Source organism: Bubalus bubalis, chromosome 2, assembly GCF_019923935.1.
Source record: "Bubalus bubalis isolate 160015118507 breed Murrah chromosome 2, NDDB_SH_1, whole genome shotgun sequence".
NCBI lineage: Eukaryota > Metazoa > Chordata > Mammalia > Artiodactyla > Bovidae > Bubalus > Bubalus bubalis.
Window position 1 is genome coordinate 13,363,789 of NC_059158.1, and position 21,384 is coordinate 13,385,172.

Genomic DNA, 21,384 nt, shown 5'->3' on the forward strand with positions numbered 1-21,384 from the left:
GGATGGACAGGTTGGATCTCCCTGCAGTCCAAGGGACTCTCAGGAGTCTTCTCCAACACCACAGTTCAAAATCATCAATTCTTTGGTGCTCAGCTTTATTTATAGTTCAACTCTCACATCCATACATGACTACTAGAAAAACCATAGCTTTGACTACATGGACCTTTGTTGGCAAAGTAATGTCTCTGCTTTTTAGTATGCTGTCTAGGTTGGTCATAATTTTTCTTTCAAGGAGCAAGCATCTTTTAATTTCATGGCTGCAGTCACCATCTACAGTGATTTTGGAGCCCCCCAAAATAAAATCTGACACTGTTTCCACTGTTTCCCCATCTATTTCCCATGAAGTAATGGGACCAGATGCCATGATCTTAGTTTTCTGAATGTTGAGTTTTAAGACAACTTTTTCACTCTCCTCTTTCACTTTAATCAAGAGGCTCTTTAGTTCTTCACTTTCTGCCATAAGGGTAGTGTCATCTGCATATCTGAGGTTATTGATATTTCTCCTGACAGTCTTGATTCCAGCTTGTGCTTCATCCAATCCAGCATTTCTCATGATGTACTCTGCATGTAAGTTAAATAAGTGGGGTGACAATATACAGCCTTGACATACTCCTTTCCATATCTGGAGCCAGTCTATTGTTCCATGTCCAGTTCTAACTGTTGCTTCCTGACCTGCACACAGACTTCTCAAGAGGCAGGTCAGGTGGTCTGGTATTCCCATAAAATTTTTTCAGAATTTTCCACAGTTTGTTGTGATGCACACAGCAAAGGCTTTGGCATAGTCAATAAAGCAGAAATAGATGTTTTTCTAGAACTCTCTTTCAATGAGCCAACGGATGTTGGTAACTGGATCTCTGGTTCCTCTGCCTTTTCTAAATCCAGCTTGAACATATGGAAGTTCGCAGTTCATGTACTGTTGAAGCCTGGCTTGGAGAATTTTGAGCATTACTTTACTAGTATGTGAGATGAGTGCAATTTTGCAGTAGTTTGAGCATTTTTTGGCATTGCCTTTCTTTGGAATTGGAATGAAAACTGACCTTTTCCAGTCCGGTGGCCACTGCTGAGTTTTCCAAATTTGCTGGCATATTGAGTGCAGCACTTTCACAGCATCATCTTTCAGGATTTGAAATAGCTCAACTGGAATTCCATCACCTCCACTAGCTTTGTTCGTAGTGATGCTTCCTAAGGGCCACTTGACTTCGCATTCCAGAAATGTCTGGCTCTACGTGAATGATCATACCATCATGATTATCTGGGTCATGAAGATCTTTTTTGTATAGTTCTTCTGTATATTCTTGCCACCTCTTCTTAATATCTTCTGCTTCAGTTAGGTCCATACCATTTCTGTCCTTTATTGAGCCCATCTTTGCATGAAATGTTCCCTTGGTATCCCTAATTTTCTTGAAGCAATCTCTAGTCTTTCCCATTCTATCGTTTTCCTCTATTTCTTGGCATTGATCACTGAGGAAGGCTTTCTTATCTCTCCTTGCTATTCTTTGGAACTGAATTCAAATGGGTATATCTTTCCTTTTCTCCTTTGCTTTTCGCTTCTCTTCTTTTTTCAGTCTATTTGTAAGGCCTCCTCAGACAACCATTTTGCCTTTTTGCATTTCTTTTTCTCGGGGATGGTCTTGATCCCTGCCTCCTGTATAATGTCACGAATCTCTGTCCATAGTTCTTCAGGCACTCTGTCTATCAGATCTAATCCCTTGAATCTATTTTTCACTTCTACTGTATAATCATAAGGGATTTGATTTAGGTCATACCTGAATGGTCTATTTGTTTTTCCTACTTTCTTCAATTTAAGTTTGAATTTGGCAATAAGGAGTTCATGATCTGAGCCACGGTCAGTTCCCGGTCTTATTTTTGCTGACTGTATAGAGCTTTACTGTCTTTGGCTGCAAAGAAAATAATCAATCTGATTTTCGTATTGACCATCTGGTGATGTCCATGTGTACAGTCTTCTCTTGTGTTGTTGGAATTGGCTGTTTGCTATGACCAGTGCATTCTCTTGGTAAAACTCTAATAGCCATTGCCCTGCTTTATTCTGTCCTCCACGGCCAAATTTGCGGGTTACTCCAGGTATTTCTTGACTTTCATTTTTGCTTTCCAAATTTGTTTAACCCTCTATAAATATACAGGGCTTCGCTAATGGCTCAGTGGTAAAGAAACTGCCTGCCAATGCAGGAGATGTGGGTTCGATCCCTGGGTTGGGAAGATACTCTGGAGAAGTAAATGGCAACCCACTCTAGTATTCTTGTCTGGGAAATCCCACAGACAGGAGGAGCCTGGCTGTCTCCGGTCTGTGGGATTGCAAAAGAGTCAGACATGACTTAGCAACTAAACAACAACAATATTAATGTCTATTTATGTTTTTGGATATTTTATTTTTATTATGGCAAAATTCAGCCTGCTTAACCTAAGAAAATCTGAGGCTGTGCCTAGTATATGTATTGTTAAGTTGAACATGTCACATATCTCTGGTAAATGGAGATGCTTCAGCCATTAGTTTTTCCGCATCAGCAGAAGAGAAATATAAATTCTATTAAGTTAGGTTGTTTTAAACCTGATTTTTAAAACCAGTTGAGTTTTATATTTGTTGTGTTTAAAGTTACAAGGAGCATTTAACAATGGTTCTGTTGTACCATCATAGGGTATTTGAAAAGGCTAAGTGAAATGAGAATGAGAATTATTTAGTAAATAATAATAAAAATAGTGTAGCTGACATGTGTCAAGTGCTTATTATGTGCCTCGTGTTAAGTGCTTTGAATCGTGAGTATTAAGTTGCTTCAGTTGTGTTGACTGCAACCCTATGGACTGGACTGTAGCCTTCCAGGCTCTTCTGTCCCTGGGATTCTCCAGGCAAGAATAGTGGAATGGATTGCCATGCCCTCCTCCAGGGCATCTTCTGGATGCAGGAATCAAACCTGCGTCTCTGACATCTCTGGCAGGTGGATTCTTTACCATTAGCGTCACCTGGGAAGCCCAAGTGCTTTGAATACATCCTCTATTTTAATCCTCTCAACACACCTGTGTGTATCATGGATGCCACCATTCCCTGGCTGACGGTGACACTGTGATGAGGACTGAGCTGATGGACAGCGTAGGTTGCCAATGGTCAAGCCTAATAAGTAACTTCATTTGTCTACCAAGCCAGAATTTTAACTACTGTTGGACATTTTATTCCAGTTATGCAACCCTGGTGATGTTTTGCTCCATTTATATGGATTCTTTCGTATTTGGATTAACCAAATGGAAAAAATGTAATCAAAATCTAATCTGGTGTCTTTGGGTCCAACTAATATTACTTAAGCCTTAGGCTAACAGTTTGATTTTCCTCAATTTATTGTGACTTATTGCAAGTCGTTCTGCCAAGATCATGTTATCTTGTCTGTGAGGAGAGAGCTCACAGTAGTGAAATGTGGGGATGGAGCAGGACCAGGCATTTGTGCAGTTGTTGCCTGACCTGGGTCAGGCGGGCTGCTCAGCGACTGTTGTAACTTCTCCTGTGGGGAAGCCTTTTTGCTGGAAGAATCACAGAGTGTTATTGATTCTGTTACTAGAAATGCAGGGGAAATGCCCCTCCCCCACAACTTTGCTGCGTGTCTTTCTTACTGTGTACAATTACTCTTGTTTCACTTGGACACCTGAAAAATTTATTTTCTAAGGAAATAATCAGAATAAGACCTCCGTCTCTGTTTATGTATAATACACACATGTAGAGTGTATTTTGCTTTTCAATAAATATATTTTATTATATATATGTGTTTTGCTGTTGTGCATGCACTTGTGTGCATGCACACACACACACACAGACACACAATTGTTCCATGCAGTATTTCTAAGACATTTTAGAGTCTGGCAAGGACTTTTGAGAGAATGAAGGGCAGAGCTTTCTCAGTGTCAGAATATGTGTAAATATCTTCAGAGTCTATGAAAGCATCTTCATTTTTTTTTTCAATCATGGATTATTGTTTGAAGGGGAGCGTTTTATGATTTGTAGCAAATGTCAGATAACCTGCAAGAAATTCTCTTGTGGAAACAGAGCAAGTCAGATTTCCCTGATCTTATATTTTCCCTTTCTGTGTCTAATAATATCCCATCCTTAGCATCAACTCTTGCCCTAATGAGCTGAAACTACATTAGCAAAATCTTAGGCAGATAAATTGACTCAGACCTTGGTTTGATGATCCTATTTAAGACATTCAATTAATTCTGTTTTGCTACAAGCTAATTTATGACTTTGTATTTATTCAAAAAAATGTTGAAGATACAAAGCTGTGGGAGACAAACTAATGAATTATTCTACCTTCCTTCATGTGCTCATCATGCACTTGCTACAGTAAGGGAGGAAGAGAAGGAAGAAAGACATGCTTTTGATGTTAGATATGCGGCTATTTTCTTGTCATATCAGACAGTATTTAACTGATATAAACACATTTAGATCCCTCTAGGAGATACTAATTACTGCAGTAAATGTTGGTTTATTAATTATTGTTAAAATTTTCTTTATTTACCCAGTAAATAGTTTTTAATCTCTTTTTGTTTCCTTTCCTGTCTCCCTTCCTTCCCCCGCTTCTTCCTTCCAAGATGATAATTGGTTTAGCGTGGTCATAAACTTGTGTTCTTTGTTGTGGATAATGACTGGCAGCTTGATAAAACTGTGATATGGTAACAGATACTATGATCCACTTTTCTGTGGCAAAGCTTAATAATTGATCCGTAACCTTTGGAGAGAAGAGAAAATTCTGAGAGTTTTAAAGTAATTTACATCTCTGTGCCACACTCGATGTGTTTTTAATGAGCTTCTCTGGATCTACAGGTAGCGAAAGTTTTTTTCTGCTGATGTACAGGGCAACTTGTCAAGACATCCTGCAGGAAAGTATGTTCAGAGAAGGTCAGCCAGGGAATAGAATTGTATTAGGTGATGCTGTGGTCCATAATTGACTTACTCTGTCTCTGAAAAGTGATAGAAGGTGAGGCTGAGAGGAACCTGCCCCGTCTCCATTCCCTCTCCTTCCTTTTTACTTTATTAAAGCTACTTTTCTTACACCTCCTTCAAGTATTTCTTTTTACATTCTTGCAGCCTAAAATTCCAATTGCCACCTGTGTTGCTTTTGATGCTGAATTTAAAATATAAACCATTTCTTACAATAATCAGCTCCAAATTTCCAAGCGACTCTGTTTTATAAGCCTATATTTTTTCATGTATTTCTCTCAGGGCAGGCAACAATCTTGTTCATCTCTCTAGCATGACAGCCGAGTGCTATCGTGTGGGACAGGTTAACCTTGCTATGCTGCAGAAGAAAGTCAGATTCCTGGAGATTCTTTGCCATGATTTCCTGCTGTCTCCACTCCTATACAGACTAAACATATCCACCGATCTCAACAGACTTGCCCCTTTGCCCTGGTAACCTATAACTTGGAACAAAGTATGCATCAGCCAAAGTCATAGCTTTTCTAGCATTTCTTCTTATGCCAATTGGGAAAAATAGATACCTAAAATGGGCACATATCAGTCAATTTAAAATAAACTCTGTCTTCATGGTATGAAGGAAAGTAATTATATAGCTTGTATAGTATATTTATTTTGCTGCATTCGAAAAGTGTAGTTCTAGGTACCTATTATATTATATACAATTTCATGAAACACCTGCTTTATTCTATCCAGAGAAGTCCAGAAAGTGAACTTATATAGAATAAGCTATAGAATCAATTGCCAGTAAGGTTATGTAGCTACTGTAACAATATTGGTGAAAACTAGAGAAAAATTAAGATAGTAAGTATACAAAGATACTCAAGGAATTGATTTTTTCTTTTTGTAGCTGAGAAGGCTTCTAAGGCTGTTGTGTAGAGCTGTGTTTATAGACAGACTATGCAGTGTTCCTGCTGCTCTGGGTTTACCTTGCATTTCTTGCATTTACCTTATATTTCTACTAGAACTTCTGGAAAGGGAACTTCCTTCAATTGTTCAGGGGAGGACAGGATCTGAAAATTCTTTCAAAGCTGTAGCTTCTCTTTTTGATTTACACAATGGGGCACAAACATGCTGATAAGTTAAACTGGGATTAGGCCTTTTCCTTAGCATAATGACTGGGCTAGGTAACACGAATGCTAATCATATACAGTCCCTTCTTCTCAGGAGTTTGCTTCGCAAAATTTACAGAAAATTTATACTTTCAATGTGCATTGTACTATGATATTCAGAAATTTCCCATGGCACAAGCTTAATTCCAAGATGCTCAAGTCGAAGTCTTTAAAAAAAAGATGAAGAATAAAATTGTAAGGAAAAGTTTTTTTTTCCTTTTTTTCCTTCTCACTGTGTCCTTTTCTCTCAATCCTCTTCTCACCCTTTCTTCTTTAGGAGAGAATGTTGGTAAGAGATGAAAGTGAATAAAACTGTTAGTCGCTCAGCCGTGCCTGACTCTGTGACCCCATGGCCTGTTGCCTCCAGTCTCCTCTGTCCATGGAGTTCTCCAGGCAAAAATACTGGAGTGGGTAGCCATTCTCTTCTCCAGGAGATCTTCCCAACCCAGGGACTGAACCCAGGTCTCCTGCATTGCAGGCAGGTTCTTTACTGTCTGAGCTACCAAGGAGGTGATTCCCTTTAACTCCTTCTATTGCTTGTTTCTGTAGGTGTGAATATTTAGGAGGTACTAAAGATGGTTTCTAGGTAGTGACAGAGAAGGAAATTATTTACTCTAGGAAGTCTGCAGGTATTCTTGTTAATTCATCTGCATACTGTTAAATAAGTAATATATTGGCGGGACCAGGAGATTTGAAAACTTTCCATCACCTAAACTGAGCTTCCCTGGTGGTGCAATGGTAAAGAATCTGTGTGCATTGCAGGAGACACAGGTTCGATTCCTGGGTCAGGAAGATCCCCTGAAGAAGGAAATGGCAACTCACTCCAGTATTCTTGTCTGGGAAATCCCATGAACAGAAGAGGCTGGTGGGTTACAGTCCATGGAGTTGCAAAGGGTCAGACATGACTTAGCAACTAAAGAACTATAAACTACCTACGTTTCATTTTTATACTCTATTTTTTAGGTGCTTGTTTACCTAAGTTAAAGGCTTCCTTTATATTAAACATATAGGAAAATTAGTTGGGCAGAATCATGTATGAATTAAGTTATTGTCTTGTTTTATATCTTTTTAGGAATCTAAAGAGGAATAAGTGGGACTATATGGGTAACAGTATTCAGTGGCTGAATAACTTAATAAAAAATTAAAAATATTGCATAAATATGGCTGTGATTGCATATGCCTAGGATAAAACCCAGTCGATACTTAGGATAAGCCAAATTGATACAAAGTTAGTGAGGAGATTGCTGAAACTCTGAGAAAATGCTGGCATAATTGATGGTAGATTGAAATTTATGTAAACCTTCACATAGACTTTGGCAAACTGGCTGCTATACTTGTAATTATGACAATGTGAGACAAACATGAAAACATGATGACACACTGATGCCAAGTCTAACCTAAGAACCCATATAAATATTATGGAGTATAAAGAAATTATCATACACATAGTGAAATGGAATATTTCAATTTGGTTTTGAAAGTGAATTGGCTGGGATGGGGTGAGAGTGCTGTTCACTAGGTTTAAAATGTCTTAAAAACTTGAAAAAAGTAAAACTGCCTGTCCTGTGAGATCTAATCCTTTTACATGGGATCCATCTGAATAAATGAGCATCTTTTTTAAGTGGGCAATACTGTGTATTCCAGCTGCAGACTAAATGATAGCTTCATTTCAAGCCTCCTGACTGCCATGGAACCATCTGGTATGTGCTCACGGGTAGGAGTAGGTGAGACTCCAGCTAACACTAAAGTCTTAAGCTCGCCTAAGTTGTGTCTTATTTACCACTTCATATCACACTTGGGTGCAGGTAGAATTACAGCTGAAGTCCGAATCTCTTACACCCATCTTTAAGCTTACTCTTTTCTGCTTTCTTACTTACATAAAGGCGTTCATTTTTAGTGAAATAGTTGGAATGGAAAAAAATAAAGCAGTTATATCTGAGGAAATCTAAACTCTAGAGTGGGAAAGACTTTATTTCATTCACACTTGGAGGTTTTTTTCCAATTATTGCTTTGGATCAAGGGGAGAATGGTTTGTATATGCTTCTCCCCTGTGTGCAGCTTTGAGCAATGTTCATATGTTATGTGAAATGATTATGCTAAATGTCTGTGAGAACTTGAGTCTTGCTGTGGATATATAGCGAGTCTATGGGACCCAAAAGAGAACAACAGTAGGAAGATAGGAAAGGCAAGGGATTTTTTTTAGAAATGAAGAGCTAGTATGAAATGGGCAAGTAGGGGATTAAATGAGAAATTGGGTGGTTTGAACAGATTGTGTATATATTTTCCTCTTTGAGACCCCTAAGATCTCGTCTTATACGTTGCATGGGGAAAAATAATCTTTACTTTCTTTTTAGTTTCTTAACTATGTACTTTCATCATTGCTGTACATTCTTTAAAGCATGGCTCAGAAAAGAACTTGTAGCGAATCTCACTTTTTTACTTTAAAAAATTCTAATTATTATTTTGATTCCTTCTTTACAGAGAGGTAGAAGTAACTTAAAAATAGTAGTATAGTATGAATTTATTGTCTGAAGAACAGTGAGTTTCTATTTAATTTTCATTAAATTGTAGCTTAAAGAGAATTGTCTCTTTGATCTAGTCTAAGATATAAGTGCTAAGGCTTTCAGGTTTTTCAGTAGCATTATGTTGGTTGAACACTACACCAGTTGACTTGTTTCTCAGGATCAATATCACAGGTGGCTCAGTGGTAAAGAATCTGCCTGCCAAATAGGAGATGTGGGTTCGATCCTTGGGTAGGGAAGATTCTCTGGAGAAGGAAATGGCAACCCACTCCAGTATTCTTGCTTTGGAAATCCAACGGGCTAAGGAATCTGGCAGGCTGCTACTGTCCATGGGTTGCAAAAAGTTGGACATGACTTAACGACTTAAAACAGCAGAAAAGAAAAGGTAATAAAATACAGGAGCTCAATGTTGTGACTGAACCCTGATTTTGGATCTGCCACTGGCCAGTAAGGACACAAAGTTGATCATTATTAATTATCATACTATTAATATTAGTGCTAAATTAATTGAAAATATTAGTGTAATGCCTAACACATCATCTTTTCTCTTTTTATAAATCATGCTACAAACAGAAATAGCATCTTTTAGAACTGAAGGTTGTCCAGACACATGGCTGTGGTATAAAATGCAGACAAGCTTGGTCTAGAGGCTTCCTCTGTCTGCTTGGTCTTCACTGGAGTGCTGGTAGTACTTGACTGAATTAGTAATCAGAAATGTAACAGTGCTGTTTCGTGACTTTGAGACCCTTGATTGTGGATTATGTTTACAGATTGTAGTTTCTTTCTAAGTAGCATCCTTTGTATTTGAGGATCTGAGGAGGCTTGCAGTCTGTAATAAAATTGTTTTCTTCATGTAATTACATACCAGACATCATTGTGTCTGTCAAGATTTTGGTCCATAGAGCCAAGAAAAATCCGTGTGTTTGCGTGATGAATTTAGACACATTTCATTTGTGAGATTGATTTTGTCATGTACTCTTCTACTTCAACTGAGAAACCTACTGGGTAGCATATATAATTTCAAAGTAGAAACACCTTAGCTTTTAAAGTCTGAAGCTGCTTGTCCATAAACATTGAGCATTTTTTACTGATGATGCTCTGTTATGCCTGATGGGGCATCCAAAAAGATAAGGGGTGGTCTTAGCTGAAGGAACCTGCAGGCTTTGGGAAGTCAAGCTCAAATATATATTTTATTTTTTTAAAATCTGTATTTGAACTTGACTTCTGCAAAGCCTGCAGATTCCTTCAGCTAATCCCTGGTGGCTCAGTGGTAAAGGATCCGCCTGGAATACAGGAGCTACAGGAGACACTGGTTTGATCCCTGATCAGGAAGATCCCCTGGAGGAGGGTATGGCAACCGACTTCAGCATTCTTATGTGGAGAATCCCCATGGACAGAAGAGCCTGGAGGGCTATAGTCCATAGGGTTGCAAAGAGTCAAACACGATAAGCGACTTAGCACACATGCATGCACTCACCAAATGTATGCTATTTATTAAGTAGCTTTGTTACAAAAAGCATATGCCTTGACTGCAGAGTTTGGAGTGAACTTAAAGTAGAATAAGTGTTTCTACCAGGAGCTTTGAGAGCCCTTCTATCTGTGAACTGGTATATGGTTCATTCTGTTTATGAACCAGATAACTATGAAAGATCTTTGAAAACAAATGGATGGAAACTGTACTGAAAGTTAGGGTTATGAAGGGTATTATGAGAAGGGTGGAACTCTGAGGATTCCTCTCGAGGCTCAGGTTAACAAGTATTTAGATATTTCCACATTTGTGGCATCATTGTTATGTGGTCTCTTTGAGTGATTCATAAACAGTCACAGAAGTTGGAGAAAAGCTGACAATTTTAACCCTTTGTTACATCCACTGATTTTGCTCTACTCTAGGGAACTCTGCCCATCAGGAAACCAGTTAAGACAGGTTTTGCCTATTGCTCTGCCCCTAGAAAATACAGCATATAATTTCCATGCAAAAAATGCGTCAAAGAAAGAAACACCAGCTTGCTGACACTCTCATAATGGAGTATGGCCAAGGCAATTGTTGATCTCTTACAGCTTTTTGAAGAGTTAGCTCAGCAGTTAAGCTCTGAATAGGTCCACCCTTCTGTTAGTCAGCCAGCAATCTGCTCCCTTCCAGTGAATGGAATAAAAGCAGAGAGGCAGAATTTCATCTTTGTTCAAATGAGAAACCTATCTCCTATAAGCCGGGGCCCTTCCTTCTCCATTAAATCTTCTGCCACCAAAGAGAGAAAAAGAAAAAAGGATCTTGAATGTGTAGCATAATGGTCATCTCATCAGCTATAAACCTCACTTGGCAATTGTTTTTTGGTCTTTAGTTGAGTACTAGGAGAGCCTCCACGTGAATGCTAGGTACAAATCCATTATCTTAGTACTGCTACCTATAATTAACATGGCCCAACAGAATTGTAAAAATATTTATAAAAAAAGACAACAGAGTAACAATTACCATTATCCCCAACTAAACTCCTCCTCCTCCATGTTTTCACCAGGAGAGCCGTGTTGTGACTTCAACAGGCCCAGTGTTGTGGTGACTTTGGTGATACAAATAAAGCAAGACTAAAATTCTAATTGTGAAATGTAAAAAGAAAGTAATTGCCTAGTGTCGGTTAATTCCATCTTTGTCCGATGGCAGCAGCTGCGTTTCCCTGCCTTGTGTATTCTAACAGATGGCGTTATTTCTTATGGAGTGTTACCGTAGCGGCCGAGGTGACACTGAAGGAAACTTCTGTGACAGCGTGTTAAGTAAGATATTATTGACAAGCCTGTGGCGCGGCGATGCAGAACTGTATCGTCGTGAATCTCTCGCCACCTCTGTAGCCCCCACCAAATGGTTTCCATTTGCAGCATGTGGGGGCCAGAACAGAAAGATGAATGGAAAATGGTGTTCTTTTTCAAATTCCCTTGCTTGCATATCATTGACAGGCTTGGGATAAAGGCCCAAATTTGGCAAAGAGGTGTGTTTATTAATCCAGTATCGTACTTTGGTAACTTTCTGTCAAAGCTAAGAAAACGGAGAGGCCCTGATGGGCTTGAGTTCTAACCCAAGGTCTGCTCCCAGTCACTTTTCTCTGGATTGGTTTCATTTGGGTAAAAGGCTGCAGTTGGACAACGAGAGAAGTCTCTAGGGCCCTTTCTACTCCAGCTCTCTGTGCTTCTGAAAGTCCCGAGCATTATGCGTTCATGGCACAAAGACTGAATAGAATGTTGTCTAGATTACTCTATGTGTTACTGATATTGATGTAGTCTAGTGTGGAGAAAAGACCAGTGGGTCTTTAGAGGAGATCTGGCCATGGTTCAGCCATGACACAGATCACTGAGTTAATCACAAGGAAGTAGTCAAGGCCTAATAGGATGGTGCTATTGAAAGATGGTTAAGTAATTCAACAAACATTACATAACTGCCCTGTACTAGATACTGTGCCAGGTGCTGGGGATTCAGTGGTGGGTAAAGCCTGGTCTTGCTTTTAGAGGAGGTCGTTCAGTTGGAGAGACAGATAAATAAATGGATAATTACAGCAGAGTATAGCATGAGTTTTGATGGGCTCAAGTTCAGGGTGATGTAAAAGTCTATAGGAGGGGGAGCTCACCCAGCTAGGAGCCCAGAAACCTTCCAGGAAGAAGTGGATTCTAAGTCAAGGCAAATACAGGCAAAGAGGGAGGGACAAATAATAACAGTATGACCATAAACTTCTTGAACTAAGATTCAGAAATCACTATGGTTTGGTTTTCCTTCCCTACTGGTCTTAAGAGTAGGAGCCCACCAGAATCTTGTGTCTTGATGAGTGAGGAATGGTCTTATTTAAGTGTTCTTGAAATGATTTCTATCCTGTTGCATTTCTAAAACAAAATGGTTTTAAAGCTTGAAAAACGATATTTAAGAGAATACCCAGCATTCACCGTTAGACACTAAACATGAGCTTGGAAAAGTCCTCTCCAGGCCTTCCTCTTCACAAACGCCCCAATAGTTTCATGGCGCACTTTGAAGGGAGGTGTAAATGGATCTACGTTGATTGGTCCAGGGAGAAATGAGAGTGGCTTTATATACAATATGAACTTTTGGCTTTCTTTTATAATCTTCTCTAAGAGAAGGGCTGTCAGCTTGTTGCTCAGTGAATAATAAATCTGACTCATCCCCTGTCCCTGCAGGCTGACCCTCCTCCATACTAATGTCTGACATTTTACGGTTTAATTAAAATCACCTTCTAAGCAGCACGCCACCAAGAGAATGGTGGAATTTTTTCCTGCAACATGACAGCTGAGTAAAAGGGCAGTCCACCAAGTCTGCCATTGTCTGCGCTACTTCCCATGGAGTTCCTCTCACTAAGAGTGTTAGTGAGACCTTTGGCGAGAATGTGGGTAAAGGAGGAGAAGAGAGCCCCTGATTTGGGGAACAGAAACTGACTCACCTCTCTGAACTTGGTGAGAGAAAGAATGTTCTGCTACCCCATTTCTCCTTTGAGTCTTTGTTCTTTCATGAAGCCACATACAGTAAATATCATGGTAACCTTTGTGAACCCACCTACTTCTGCACTGGAGCTGACTGTATTGTATTTTGGACCCCCAGTGCCCTCCAAGTTAAAAGAAAGACCAGAGTATAGGATGGTGGTCTTTGTTTGCAATTTGATGTTGCTGCTGCTGCTGCTAAGTCGCTTCAGTCATGTCCGACTCTGTGTGACCCCATAGACGGCAGCTCACCAGGCTCCCCTGTCCCAGGGATTCTCCAGGCAAGAACACTGGAGTGGGTTGCCATTTCCTTCTCCAATGCATGAAAGTGAAAAGTGAAAGTGAAGTCACTCAGTTGTGTCCGACTCCTTGCGACCCCATGGACTGTAGCCCACCAGACTCCTCCATCCATGGGATTTTCCAGGCAAGAGTGCTGGAGTGGGTTGCCATTTCCTGCTCCAGCAATTTGATGTTATAAACCTTTAATATTTATAGTGTTCAAACGTAGAACTCCAGATCTGCTTATTTGCCTGTCCTCTTGTATATCTTAAAGTCTAGTTCTAAATAATGACTCATAGAATTGTGAGCAAATAAAATGGTTGTTGAGTTCCTCATTTGGTGCCATTTTATGCAGTAATAGATAGCTGAAATGATTATATATGGAGGCAAGAGAACTGGACCTCATGGTTCTAGAAGAGATGTTTTTAATAGTTCTGCTGAGGTTTCACTATCAATGCCATGCCTACCCAAAGATATGTGTGCGTGCATGCTAAGTCACTTCAGTTGTGTCTGACTCTGTGTGACCTTATGGACTGAAGCACACCAGGTTCCTCTGTCCATGGAATTCTCCAGGCAAGAACACTGGAGTGGGTTTTCATGCCCTCCTCCAGGGGATCTTCCAGACCCAGGGATTGAACCCATGTCTCTTATGTCTAACCTGCATTGGCAGACAGGTTCTTTACCACTGCTGCCTCCTGGGAAGCCCAAGATACGTGACAAAGTGGAAATAATAATGAATACTAATATAGTTGTTACGATTTATTCAGCACATCCTCACTTAATCCTTATGACTCCTTATGTCATTGTCAGATGGGGAAACTGAGTCTCAAGGGCCACAGAGAAGTAAGTTGTATTCAAATCTGGTATACTGTTTCCATATTGTTCTTTCCCAAAGAAGTCTAGAACCAGTCAAAGTGAAGTGAAGTCACTCAGTCGTGTCCGACTCTTTGTGACCCCCCTACCAGCCCTCTCCGTCCATGGGATTTTCCAGGCAAGAGTACTGGAGTGGGTTGCCATTTCCTTCTCCAGGGGACCTTCCTGACCCAGAGATAGAACCCCGGTCAAGGCAAGACTTAAAATAGCTTCCTGTTAGAAATCTAACAGTTGTTGAACTTGGAGCGACAGAGGAACTAGGTAAGTCTCTTTCGATACTTCACTAAAGTATGTCACCTAGTCTGTGCTATGGCTGTAATTATATCAGTTGCTTGAATGAGAAGAAGTGGCAAAAGCAAAATAGAATCCTTGAACTGAACTAAGTAAACAGAACTACCTCCAGAATCTAGATTGTCTGGAAATTTGTGTTCCAAATAATTGACTCAAAAATTTGCATCAGAAGTTTATGATGGAATTATTTCTTTAAGAAGAAGCCAGTCATAATCAACATGACCTTACAAAGTATTAAATTTTAAGTAAGGCTTCTTAGTTACTTATACTTTCCATGACAGAGAAAATTATCTCTTTTGGATCATAATCAGTAATGTGGCATGTGCAATGCTGCTTTACTTTTTTTAGACTTATCATCAATTTCAGGTTAAAATATCTTCTTTATCCAAAACTTAGGAGTGAACAATTTTTAAGTACATTGCTTGTAGTGTGACCTAGATAATGTGATGACAGCCTTTGGAACAATGTCAAGACCACTCCATATACATGCCCTTTATAAGCAGGCATCACAGTATGACAGCTTGAATCACACACAGTTTTTTTTTTTTTTGTATTAACATGTACCTAAACATCCCCCAACGGAGAAGGCAATGGCACCCCACTCCAGTACTCTTGCCTGGAAAATCCCATGGACAGAGGAGCCTGGTAGGCTGCAGTCCATGGGGTCGCGAAGAGTTGGACATGACTGCGTGACTTCACTTTCACTTTTTACTTTCATGCATTGGAGAAGGAAATGGCAGCCCACTCCAGTGTTCTTGCCTGGAGAATCCCAGGGACGGGGGAGCCTGGTGGGCTGCCGTCTATGGGGTCTCACAGAGTCAGACACGACTGAAGCGACTTAGCAGCAGCAGCAGCAAACATCCCCCAAACTCACTTTAAAACATGGACCAATCTGAGATCTTTTATGATTGGTTATACAGTGTGACCAACTAGGAAAGATGGGCCAGGAAGGTATTCTTAGACCAAAACCCTAAATGAAGGAGGCACAAAGCAATCAGAGTAACATGGTAAAGATTACTCATGCCATCCTGTGTAGCAGATCTGAGGGAGTTCAGTCATAGTCATAAATACCAACCACACTAGTCATCGCTCTCCATGTGGAACATAGAACGGATGTCAGCTTGTGATTATCAGATATTTCAAAGGCATAGCCATACAGGGAGCCACAGAACTGCTTTATCCTAGGATACACAAGTTGTTTCTGAAAATCAAAATTTTAAAGAAGAATAACTTCAGTGGAGTTTAATGATGACAAAGAATGTTTGAATCCAAATTTCTTTATCTGGAGTGTTCTTGTTTGGGCATTTAACATGCTTTCATATCTTATTTTCTCCCTGTCAAAAGCAATCTTGTACTGGAATTTGTAAATAAGTCTTTATGCACCTACATCATAAGAATTAGAGTGGCTGGGTGAAAGTATTAAGTGTTTTAAATGACTGGTCATATAGAATGTCTACTTTTTGAAGTGTCTGATGTTTGGAAGAATCATTATCTGCCATACTGGTTAAATTTACCTCAATGTAAAAATAATCCAAATTCACCTAAATATTTAAAGAGTATGATATTGCCAGACACTAACACAAAAGACAGCCAGCCTCTGAGACTTGACACTAGACAACAAGATCTCTATGATGATATTTCTTGTATTTTAGGGAGATCAGGATTTAGCATCATACAGCACTTAGATAGAAACTAACCTGGGTCATAATTGGAATAAGACTCTGATAATATTAAGGCACCAATAAATATTTAATTTTAATTTTCATCTCAGTGCCAAATATTGCACCTGGAGATAGTATCTGGTTGGATCTGGACCAAAGGATGAATGAATGAATACTGGCTGTAAATCCTGATTTATAAATGTTTTACTTTATTTAAACTATTCTTTCAGACTACTCCTCCAAATCCATCCTGTACTATAGTTCGTGACTTTGGTTTTTTCAACTGTTTTCTGATTTTATCTCTGCTTTAGAATCTCTCATGGTTTTCCAATCCACCTACTCAGGATAAATGTTTATCATCTTGCTTTCCTATACCTCTTTCCTTTCCTTTGCGTGCCATGACAAATGCTTTGTTTTGCTTGGACACTAATAATACGAGAAACATGTTGATGAGCTATTAAAGTTTCCTTCTATTTTGTCTCTTCTTAAATATCAAAAGGGGTATTGACCCAAAATGCAATTCAGTTACTAAAACCACTAAAAAGAATATGAAATATTCTTTCATATTTGGAATATTATCAAATGCTTCTTGTTTTTCCTCTGTCTTTTCTGAAGAGGGAGAGTATTGAAGAAAATGAACTTAATAGAAGAATTGTTCAGAGAATACATGTTTTTAGGTAATTTTATATATGTGATAAATTGAATCAATTGCTACATTATTCTTAAACATTTCCTCCCATCTTATTGGATGAGTTAAATCTAAAAAATAGTTTTATTTAAATCTGAAACACACTGGTTATTTAAAAAACTCAGTTTTTAAAGTAAAGCTGAAAAGTAACTAAAGTAAACAAAAACAGTTAGAAAAGTATAAAGATTAATATGAAAATAACCATGTGGAATTACTTCACCAAGGGATAACCACTGTTAATCTATTGATGAAAACGGTTTGTTATCTCTTATGAATGCCTACACACACACATATGTTCCTACACGTTGTTTTATGAAATTGGGATTGCACTAAATATACTGTACATTAATATATATAATATATTTATACTGATTTTGAGCATTTTTTCATGACAAGAAAGATTCTATATTACTTTTAATGCTTGCAGGATATTGCCTTATTTATCCTATATAACCGGAGAAGGCAATGGCACCCCACTCCAGTACTCTTGCCTGGAAAATCCCATGGATGGAGGAGCCTGGAAGGCTGCAACATTTAAGAGAGAACACATTTTCTTTCCTTTCTCTCTTTTTTCCCTCCCTTCTTCCTTGCCTTCCTGCTTGGGTACCAGTCAAAATGGTTTCCAGGAAGGGCATATTAATCGAAATTTTCATCAGCAGATCATAAGTGCCTGATTTTCTATTCCCTTTTCAATCCAGATCTTTGATATTTTCCACCTTTGCCAGTCTACTAGTATGGTTGCTTTAATTTTCGTCTCTTTTGATTATAAGAAAGAACATCTTTTCATGATTGCTGACCATTTTTAAGTTTCTCCTTTGAGTAATTGCCTATTCTTGTCATATTTTTTTAAATTTAAAGAATTTCTTTGAGCTCTTTGCAAATTAAAAATTATTTTTTTTGTCATATGCTTTATGAATGTTACTTCCCAGTTTGTATTTTTATTTAAAAAATTTGTTCAACGTGCTTTATTACCCTTTTATAATGAAGTTCTTAGTTTTACGTGATAAATTTGTCGGTGTATTTTGTCTTATGCTTCTGAGATTTTATGGTATGCTAAAAGATTTTCCCCACTATGTGAGTATTTAAAACAAGCAAACAAACAAAACCTTCTAAATTTCAGTTTGCAATTTTATGGCTTAATTTTACTCTTTAAATAAATGAGATACTGACTTTATTGAATAATAATTACAACTATTTTGAACTCTGTTTTCCCCATTTTTCAAGGTACTTAATTGGAATTTTGAATGGTCATTTGAATAAATTTTTGTAATGTTTGGGTTCAATATGTGACGATTTGGAGAAATTTATGTTTTTATAATGCAATTCTGTATAAGAGAACATTTATTCATTTATTTATTTACATCTTTCTTCTATTATGTCCTTTAATAGGGTGTTGTAGGCTTGATAATCAGTTTGCCAGCTTGCTGCTGCTGCTGCTGCTAAGTCGCTTCAGTCGTGTTGGACTCTGTGCGACCCCATAGACGGCAGCCCACCAGGCTCCCCTGTCCCTGGGATTCTCCAGGCAAGAACACTGGAGTGGGTTGCCATTTCCTTCTCCAATGCATGAAAGTGAAAAGTAAAAGTGAAGTCGCTCAGCCGTGTCCAACTCTTCCCGACCCCATGGACTGCAGCCTACCAGGCTCCTCTGTCCATGGGATTTTCCAGGAAAGAGTACTGGAGTGGGATGCCATTGCCTTCTCTAGCCAGCTTACTAATATGTTATTTAGTTGCTTTTTTATTTCTTTGATAATAACTGAGAAAGAGCATCTTTTTATGTTACTGTTGGTCACTTTCTTTTTTGTTTGGGGACTTGTCAGTTTATGTCCTCTTGAGTTTAAAAACATAATTTTCAAGAATTCTTTGCATACTGAGGCCAGAAACCCATTGTCGTATGTTTTCTAAATATTATTTCCCAGGTTAACTTTGTTTTCCAAAGATGTTTGTAGTGCTTTTATTTTTCCATTATAAGGAAGTGTTTTATTTTATGTAGTCAATGTATCATTCTCTGTGTTTAATGTTTCTTGGTTTTTATGACAAAAAGTGTATTAACTTTATTCTGGTGTGGAGAGAAACCTTTAAATTTCAAGCATTCTAATGGGTGTGTAGGAGTATTTCATTGTGTCTTTAATTTGTCTCTAATGAATAATGACGTTAAGCATCTTTTTATAGATTTATTTGCCATCTGTGTATCTTCTTTGGTGAAGGGTTTGTTCAAATATTTTGCCCAGTTTTTGTTGAATTGTTTTGTCTTATGTTAAGTTGTATGACATCAGAATATGTTCTAGGTACAAGTTCTTTTTTGGGTATGTATTTTGCAAATATTTTTCTCCTGGTCTGTGCCTTGCTTTTTCATTTTCATTACATTGTCCCTTGAAGAGTGAAAGATTTTCTTTTTAAATTCATCAATTTTTCCCTTTTATGGATTATAAGTTTTGATGTCCTACTTTAAAAATCTTTGCCAAACACAAGGTTTCTAGCATTGTCTATGTTTTATTCTATAAGTTTTAAGCTCTTATGTTTAGTTCTGTGTTCTTAACTGAGTTATTTTATATATGTCGTGAGTTGAGTCAAATTTCATTTCTTTTTTGTACATCGCTATCTAATTAATTGTTTCAGTATCATTTGTTGAAAAGATACCTTTTTTTTTTTATTAAATGGCCTTGAAACTTTGTCAAAGATCAACTGACCGTATATATGTCATTATTTGGTTGCTGTTTTTGGACTATTCTCTTCCATTAAAGCATATGTCTATCTTTATGGCAACCACAGTGTCTTGATTACTGGCTTTATGGTAAGTCTTGAAATCAGGTAATGTAAGACCTCTTTATTTTTATTTTTAAAAATTACTCCCAGACCTTTGCATTTCCTTATAAATTTTAGAATCAGCATGTCAGTTTCCACACAAAAGCATGCTGGAATCATATCAGCTCACATGTTGTATAAGACTCCTCTAACCATATATTGTTACTTACTTCCCCTGGCACTCTGCTATTTTTGTCATACATTTTACTCCTACCTACAGAATAAACTCAGTACATTATGTTATTTTTGCTTGAAACAATTATCATTTAAGCTGATTAAAAAAATTATAAAAATAACTTTTATATCCACCTATGTATTTACTATTTCTAGTTTTCTCCATTCCTTTGCCTAAGTCCAAATTTCCTTTGGATCATTTCCTCTTGCTTGAAGGATTTCCTTTATAATTTCATATTGTACTGATCTGCTAACCATGCGTTCTTTCAGATTTTCTATGCATGCAAATGTTTTTATTTTGACTGTGATTCTGAAGGATATTTTCTCTGGGTTGATGGTTCTGTTAACAGTTGTGTAATTTCACTACCTTACAGGTGTTGCCCCACTATGTTCTGGCTTTCATTGTTTCTGATAGGTCAGGGGTCACTCTTACTTTTTACCTCCATAATTAATGCACCGCTGTTTTCCTCTGGATGCTTTTAAGATTTTCCTCTTTTATGCTGTTTTGAAATAATTTGATTATGATATGTTTTTTACTTTTTCTATTAGGTGTCATTTGCTTTATCTCCTTTGTGCTTTGAGTTTGCTGAAACTGTAAATTTGTAATTTTAATCAAATTTGGAGATTATTTGGCCATTATTTTTTAATTAACTAATTATTTTTTATTGAAGGATAATTGTTTTACAGAATTTTTCTGTTTTCTGTCAAACTTCAACATGAATCAGCCATAAGTATACATATGTGAAGTGAATTCGCTCATTCGTGTCCGATTCTTTGTGACCCCATGGACTGTAGCCTACCAGGCTCCTCTGTCCATGGGATTTTCCAGGCAATAGTACTGGAGTGGATTGCCATTTCCTTCTCCAGGGGATCTTCCCAACCCAGGGATTGAACCTGGGTCTCCCGCATTGTAGACAGATGCTTTACCGTCTAAGCCACCAGGGAAGTCCCAGTATACATATAGTCCCTCCCTTTTGAACCTCCCTCCCCATTGTACCCCTCTAGGTTGATACAGAGTCCCTGTTTGAGTTTTCTGAGCCATACAGCAAATTCCCATTGGCTATCTATTTTACATATGGTAGTGTAAGTTTCCATGTTACTCTTTCCATACATCTCACCCTCTCCTTCCCTCTCCCCATGTCCATAAGTCTATTCTTTATGTCTGTTTCTCCACTGTGGCCCTGTAAATAAATTCTTCAGTACTATTTTTATAGATTCTGTATATATGCATTAGAATCCAATATTTATATTTTTCTTTCTGACTTAATTCACTCTATATAATAGGTTCTAGGTTCATCCAGCTCATTAGAATGGACTCAAATGCTTTTTTTATGGTTGAGTAATATTCCATTGTGTGTATATACCACATCTTCTTTATCCATTCATCTGTTGATGGACATCTAGGTTGCTTCCATGTTCTAGCTATTGTAAATAGTGCTGCAATAAACAATGGGATACATGTGTCTCTTTCAATTTTGGTATCCTCAAGGTATATGCCTAGGAGTGGGATTGTTGGGTCATATGGTGGTTTTATTCCTAG

The 21,384-nt window shown here is 38.1% G+C and overlaps 1 long non-coding RNA gene across 2 annotated transcripts in view; it reads left to right on the forward strand.

The window, feature by feature from the left end:
• LOC102410567 overlaps positions 1 to 18,407 on the forward strand; it is a 126,880-nt gene extending 108,473 nt beyond the window's left edge. For both annotated transcript variants that reach the window (XR_328789.4, XR_006544348.2), the window contains exon 4: positions 18,258 to 18,407. This is a non-coding gene — a long non-coding RNA (uncharacterized LOC102410567). The remainder of the gene's footprint in view (positions 1 to 18,257) is intronic.
• The last annotated feature ends 2,977 nt before the right edge of the window (positions 18,408 to 21,384 follow it).